The 7,241-nt window shown below is 48.9% G+C and overlaps 1 non-coding gene across 1 annotated transcript; it reads right to left on the reverse strand.

The window, feature by feature from the left end:
* Window positions 1–2,617: 2,617 nt before the first annotated feature.
* On the reverse strand, window positions 2,618–2,722 carry LOC116874127. Its single transcript, XR_004383932.1, has one exon. It is a non-coding gene; the product is annotated as a U6 spliceosomal RNA (small nuclear RNA).
* Between the last annotated feature and the right edge of the window lie 4,519 nt (window positions 2,723–7,241).

Consider the following 7,241-nt stretch of genomic DNA (forward strand, 5'->3'; position numbering starts at 1 on the left):
TGGGCTTGTGTGTTTGGGGCTCTGCGGGGGCTCGGCTGCACCAGGGTACTGCCCGGGGCCTGGGCCGGTGCTCCCGGGCTTGGGCTGGGGGACTTGCTGTGCCTCCAGCCGGGAATGAATGTCCTAGCCGGCCAGCAGTGCTTTGCTCTCTTACGGACACCTGCTCACTGGGTCGGGTCCTGGATAACTTGCTTATTTTTTTTATTAAACGTTGCTGGTTGGTTTTCACATCAGTGTGTCCTTTTCTTGGTCCACTGCATTGCTCACCACCAACACCTGCTCACACTTCCCACACCCCCAACTGCTGGGCAAGACATGGGAGAAGGTGAGGGCCAGCCAGGCGCTGGAGGGAAGCCCACTGGTGGAGGGAGTGTGGGGTGAGGCTGGTGTGAGCCCCGTTTCCGGCCTACCCCGCCCCATAAAACCTCCCTGAAATAGCCCAGGGACAGCTGACCCACCCCGCGCCAACTGCAGGATCGTCTCCGATGACAGGAGGAGAGACGCTGTCATATTCTGGGGCCTCCAGAAAACAGACTCCCAAGATGAGGATTTGAGTTGTCCCAGACGTGACCCCAGGAAGCCACGATATGGGTGGGGACGTGAGACGAGGAGAGAAGGAGCCCTGAAGGAGGCCCCCATGAGCAATTGAGTCTGGGCCGCTGGGGACCGCGGGAGAGAGCAGGGAGCATGCGCCTCTGAGGGGTCCCGCCCCAGGGGCAATGGAGGCGGGGCATTTAGCCACACCCAGCTCCTCGTCAAATACTGGAAGGTTCTCAAGATCCTTCAGCCCTTGGAGCGTGTGGGTGCACACCCAAGCCTTTTACAAAATAACACAGATGGCGTGTGATCCTTGTGGAAGAATTAGAACATACAGCTAAGCAAACTGAAAAGGCCCAGTTAAATCCTATATCCTCAGAGAAGACAACAATGAACATTTTGGTGAAAAAACCTTCCAGTCTCACCCATGTGCAGGGTGCAAATATACACGCGTATTCAAAAAGAGGATCGTGTTCCATATACGGATTCGATTCCCCACCCGACCTCCCGTCCGACTCTACACATTTTTATTCCATAAACATGGGATCCATTGGCACTCGGTTTTTCAGCAATTTTCTTTTTTAAATTTAACAACATATTGTGGACGTTCTAATCGGGGCAGACTCCTATGAATTCCTCATGGATTGTCACATACAATGTTCAGCGATGGTGACAGACTGCCCTTCATGTGGCCGTTCTGACCCCAGACAGTCACCGCCCGACCGAGAGCCGTGTTACACGTCCCATTCTTCCTGCTGGAGTTATTTCTGTTGGGTGAGTAGATGCAGGTGAAAATGCTGGATTCACGTGTGTGCACGGCTCATTTCATGCGGCTACCGTATTTACCCTTCTTACCGTATTGACCCTCTTTGCTCGATCTTGTCTGTTCGTGTGTTTATGGAGGTGGATGATGCCAATTTATTAACCTCCCATAGAACGTTGGAGTCATTTCTCATGTGTTCCAGTTATGTGGGACGTTTCTAAATCTTATTTTAACCCAGTGAATGTCACCTGGGGTGTTTTTGTTCCTCGAAACATCGGGTGACGTTTGGAGACGTTTGTGGTTGTGGTGACTGGGGGTGGTGCTATTAGAAGGGGGGGGCAGGGATGCCCCCGCATGTCCTCAAGGGCACAGGGCAATCCCCTGACAAAGACTGGTTTGGCCTCAGAGTCCACAGGGCTCTCGTTGAGAATCTTGTGCCAGTCCCATTCAGCCTCTTGGGGACCTGAGTCTGTGACATGAAGTGAAGCTTCCTTTGCTACAAAATCTCTCTAAAACAGATTCTCAGGCTCTGCTTCCAGACTGAAGGGGTTAAAAGCTTAGAGGTGATGACTGGGAATCCCAATTTTATTCTACTTTTTAAAAAATATTTTATCTATTTATTTGACAGAGAGAGCCACAGCGAGAGAGAGAACACAAGCAAGAGGAGAGGGAAAGGGAGAAGCAGGCCTTCTGCCGAGCAGGGAGCCTGATCCCAGGGTCCTGGGATCGAGCCCAGAGCAGAAGGCGGATGCTTAATGACTGAGCCACCCGCCCCCCCACCAATTTTATTCTAAATAAAATCTCCAGAAGTCATATCCTTCCTTCTGGAATATATACATAGACAGATAGATATCTATATCATCTATCTATTTATCTATCTATATATATATATATCATCTGATATATGTATGTTTCCATGTTTCCACTGAGATATATATATATATATATGTGTGTGTGTATGTATATATATACGTGTGTGTGTGTGTGTATATATATATATATATAATCTCACAAGTTATATTCAGAAGTCTGAAATCAGTTTCACTTGGGTATAGTCAAGATGTCAGCAGGGTTGGTTCTTCCTGAAGGATCTAGGAGAGATTCTATGTTCTCGTTTTTTTCCAGCTTCTGGAGATTGCTGGCATGCCTCGACTCACAGCCCCTTCCTGTATCTCCCCAATCCCTTGCTTCTGTCATCGCATCTTCTACTTCTTCATCTGACCTTCCATCCCTCTTACAAAGACCCTTGGATTACACTTAGGGCCCACTTGGATAATCCAGGATAATGTTCCCATCATCTCAAGATCCTCAATCACTTTTACAATGTTCCTTTTGCCATTCCCACGTGTCCTTCCACAGGGGCCATGCTAAGCTTCTCTATATCCTTCCGATTTTTAGCATATGTGCTGCCAAAGCCAGCGCTCCTTTTGTCATTTGAAGTAATAGTCACAGGGGCGCCTAGTGACTCAGTCAGTTAAGCATCGGACTCTTGTGCTCGCTCAGGTCTTGATCTCAGGGTTGTGAGTTCAAGCTCCCTGTCGTGGAACCTATTTTAAAAAAAAAGTAACATTCACAAATTCTGGGCAATGGAATGTGGGTATCTTTGATGGAGGCTTTATTTAGTCTACCGTATTCATACTTTTAGCAGGCTGTAATTGTGGCTGGGTCTATGGATGTGTCATAATTTCTTATGTATCATAATGTAGCATAGCAGTCAGAATTAAGGGTGGGTAACAGAAACCACTTGAAGCGTTTTTTTTTTTTTTTTAAGATTTTATTTATTTATTTGACAGAGATCACAAGTAGGCAGAGAGGCAGGCAGAGAGAGGAGGAAGCAGGCTCCCCACTGAGCAGAGAGCCTGATGCGGGGCTCGATCCCAGGACCCTGGGATCATGACCTGAGCTGAAGGCAGAGGCTTAACCCACTGAGCCACCCAGGCGCCCCGCGTTTTTGTTTTTTTTAAGTGAACTGTATGCCCAATGCAGGGCTTGAACTCATGATCTGGAGATCAAGATTCTCATGCTCTACTGACTAAGCCAGCCAGGCACCCCAAAAAACCCCTTGAGGTCTTTTGACACAAAGGGTTTCATATAGGAAATTCACAAAGACTCAACTCTGCTGTTGTAGCATGAGAGCAGCGGAGATGGAGCTGAATGAATGAAGCATGGCCTTGTGCCAGTAAAACTTTATTTATAATAACAGGTAGTGGGCTGGATGAGGTCCAGGGCGCAGAGTTTACCACTCCTGGTGCAGGGGAGCAGGACCAGGACTGATCCTACAGGAATGACTCTGCAGAACCTGCTCACCGGGGGGGAACCGAGGCTCCCTCAAATCAAGGCCGGGTGCAGGAGGTCCTCGACACCTCCGACTTTGGGCACACACCCTGTATCTGCAATCTCGAAACAGAATGCCACCTTTGTGTCTGCCGTGATGGCTTTTCAACCCCCACCAAGTTTGTCACTGGAGAAGGGAATGCAGATTCCAGAACAACAGGTGTTTCCGTGGCTGGCTGCTGGCCGAGAGAAGGGGAAGGAAAAACCAAGACGGCTCTGGCTCTTATGCCTTCCAGACGCCCCCAGGCTTCTCCATAGCCGGACCTGAACATGTGCCCAGCTGTGGGAAACTATGAGCCTGGCTGCAGCTTTGTAGCCTCTGCCTGGAAAGGGGTTGGATCAGGGCGGGTTCTGAAGTCAACCCACCACTTCCTCCTCGTTTATTATTGTACTTTACGGTGATGGAAAGAATGACTGTGTAATTGTAGGATGCATAATCACGGAACCTATTATATGTAATTGCAGCATTAGGAACACAGTAATTATCATGCTATATAATAAATTATGTAATGAAATGTAATCACACATAGATCATGAATCACAGAAATGTGTAACGCCCTCCAGGAAACTGTTTCTTGCTCCCTGGGTGATTGTGCCGTGTTGGCCGGTGGCATGAGGAGATGTGGGGAGACGGGAGTGGGATTAGAGTAGATTAAGGGGTGGGGGCGAGAGCAGGAGGACAGGGTGAGGTTGAGGCTGGGGGTTCAGGGACAGTGGAGGGTGGGGTGAGCATGGGAGTGGTGTTGGAGTTTAGCCACAGGCTAGGGGAGGTGCGGAGAAAGAGGCAAGAGGGGGGAGCTGAATAATGGATTAGGTCAGAAGTTGGCACCCTCTGGCCCAGGGGCCCAAGACCATCCAGCCAACTGTTTTTCTTTTTAATCTTTAAAATGGGGATGAAACTCAGATACTATAAACTTAGCTGTATGCAAGTGGACGATTGCACAGCATTTAGTACATTCACAGTGTTGTGCAGTCATCAGAAATTCCCATCCTCCCAGACTGGGACTCTGTCCCCATTAAACACAAACTCCTGCTCCCCTCTCCGCCCAGCCCCTGTCACCCACTGTCCTACATTCTGTCTCCGCGGATCTGGCTACTCAAGGGGGATCAAAACCCTTCGTCCTTTGGTGACCAGCTTCTTTCGCTCAGCAAGGGGTCCTTGAGATTCACCCGTGTTGAGACCTGGGTCAAAACCTCCTTCCTGTTCAAGGCTGAGGAGTCTTCCAGGCTGTGGATAACCCACCTCGCGCTGGTCCATTCCTCCACTGATGGACACTGGCTTGCTTCCATGTTTCGGCTCTTGTAAACCATGCTGCTCTGAACATGGGTGTCCAAATATCTCTTCCAGACCCGGCTTTCAATTCTTTAGAGGATATTCCCAGAAGTGGAATTGCTGGGTCACATGGTAATTCTATTTTTAATCATCTCTCTCTCTCTCTCCCTCTTTTTTTTTTTTTTAAGATTTTATTTATTTATTTGACAGACAGAGATCACAAGTAGGCAGAGAGGCAAGCAGATAGAAAGGAGGAAGCAGGCTCCCTGCTGAGCAGAGAGCCTGATTCGGGGCTCTATCCCAGAATCCTGGGACCATGACCTGAACTGAAGACAGAGGCTTTAACCCGCTGATCCACCCAGGCGCCCCTACTTTTAATCTCTTTGGGACTCTCTCTCCTGTTTTCCACCGGGGCTGCTCCGTTTTACATGCTCACTGACAGGACACGAGGGTTCTGATTTCCCCACATCCTCAACACTTGCTGCCTTCTGGGGTTTTTGGTAGTAGCCCCCTTGATGATATGAGGTAGAATCCTCCTTTTTAAAAAAATCCTTAATGTTGTGCTTTTTTTTTTTAAATTAATCACACGTACATATCTTGAAACTAGATCTGTGTTTGTAAATATATGTAACTAGTTGCTGGGCTTGTTTGCCATGGTCATACTTGTGAAGATGTGTAAGACTGATTTTTTTCCCTGTCAACATCACACGTCTAACATTCATTCACATCCTTTGTCAGAGAAGAGCTGCCCTCACTCCAGAGAGAAGGTCCCGTGCCCACAGGTGTGGCGTTGGCCATGAGCTTCAGTGGTTCCAAAGCCAGCCTGTTTGGTTCTCGGAGCACACCAAGCAGCAGGAGTGAGCCTCTGTCCCTAAGCCTCGCGGGTGACATGACGGAGACCACAGGCTGAGGGACACGGGACCAAGGGCTGAGCCCCTGGGGTTGCAAGCAACAAACAAGCCTGTCCCCTGGGTCAGGGAGTGAGCCGTGATGGAGAAGTCACGCTGTGTAGCCCACACATCTAGCTCTGGAAACTGCTTGGTCTCAGAGGAAAGAGAGGAAACCCTGAGCTGAGAGAGATTCCATTTCTGCTCCCTGGTGGGATGGGGGCGCAAAACAGAAATTAAATTCAGCTGTAGGGGCGCCCTGAGCGGCTAAGTCAGTTAAGCGTCTGAATCTTAGTTTTGGCTGGGGCTGTATTCTCAGGGGGTGTGGGTTCGAGCCCCATGTCCGGCTCTGTGCAGAATCTGCTTGAGAGTCTCTCTTCTTTTCCCTCTGCCCCTCCCACTTGTGCACTCTCTCTCTTTAATAAATAAACAAATCTTAAAAAAAATTAAATTCAACTGCAGAAAAATAAGGTTTTGTTCTTTGTGTGTTTATGAAATGAGATTCTCACCTGCTACATTAAAAAACAAAACAAAACAGGTAGGGACCAAAGTGGAACTGGGCAGGAGCTATCTGAGCACAGCCTTGGACTGATGGCCCAGAGAAAGGTTGGAGGTGAGGATGAGGCGAGGGGGTGAGATCCTTAGTCCCAACCCGCTCCCCTTGGAGGAGGCCTAGGCAGGAACCCTGATTTATCAAACTGCATAAGACCCGGCAAGCCAGAACACCTCCAGGACAATATTCACATCACAGAACCATGTCTGTCTCACTGCCAACAAACTTGCTGACGATGTTGACCTGAACCTACAGGATGAAAGTGTTACCCAGGGCAGTGACAGCCTTGTCAAGGGTAAGAAATGAGCCTGGTGACCAGGAACTCCACCCCCAGAGAAGAAGCAGATTGGTTTCTTCCCTAGTTTATGAGGAGCCAGCTTGGGGTCCCAGCACACCCCCATCCCACTCCCAGTATCGTGGGACGGTCCCTCCTGCATCTGTCCTCCCTACACTTCTTGGATGAACAAAGCGCGACTAATTTTTGGGAAAGATTTTGTGCCTTCCTATGTTGGCCAGAGGTGTTGGGGGACAGTGTGATTGATTCCTTCCTTCCTTTTTTCCTTCCTCTTGTATTTTTTTTTTTTTAAAGATTTTATTTGAGGAGCGCCTGGGTGGCTCAGTTCGTTAAGCGGCTACATTCGGCTCAGGTCATGATCCCAGGGACCAGGGATGGAGACCTGTGTCGGGCTCCCTGCTCTGTGGAGAACCTGCTTCTCCCTCTGCCTGCCGTTCTGCCTACTTATGATCTCTCTATGTCAAATAAATAAAGAAAATCTTTATATTAAAAAAAAAAAGATTTGTCTGAGAGAGGGGCACCTGGGTGGCTCCGTTGGTTAAGTGTTTGCCTTCAGCTCGGGTCATGATCCCAGAGTGCTGGGATCGAGTCCTGCATTG

The sequence above is a fragment of the Lontra canadensis genome, unplaced genomic scaffold, assembly GCF_010015895.1.
Source record: "Lontra canadensis isolate GAN:19392208 unplaced genomic scaffold, GSC_riverotter_1.0 scaffold35, whole genome shotgun sequence".
Taxonomy (NCBI): Eukaryota; Metazoa; Chordata; class Mammalia; order Carnivora; family Mustelidae; genus Lontra; species Lontra canadensis.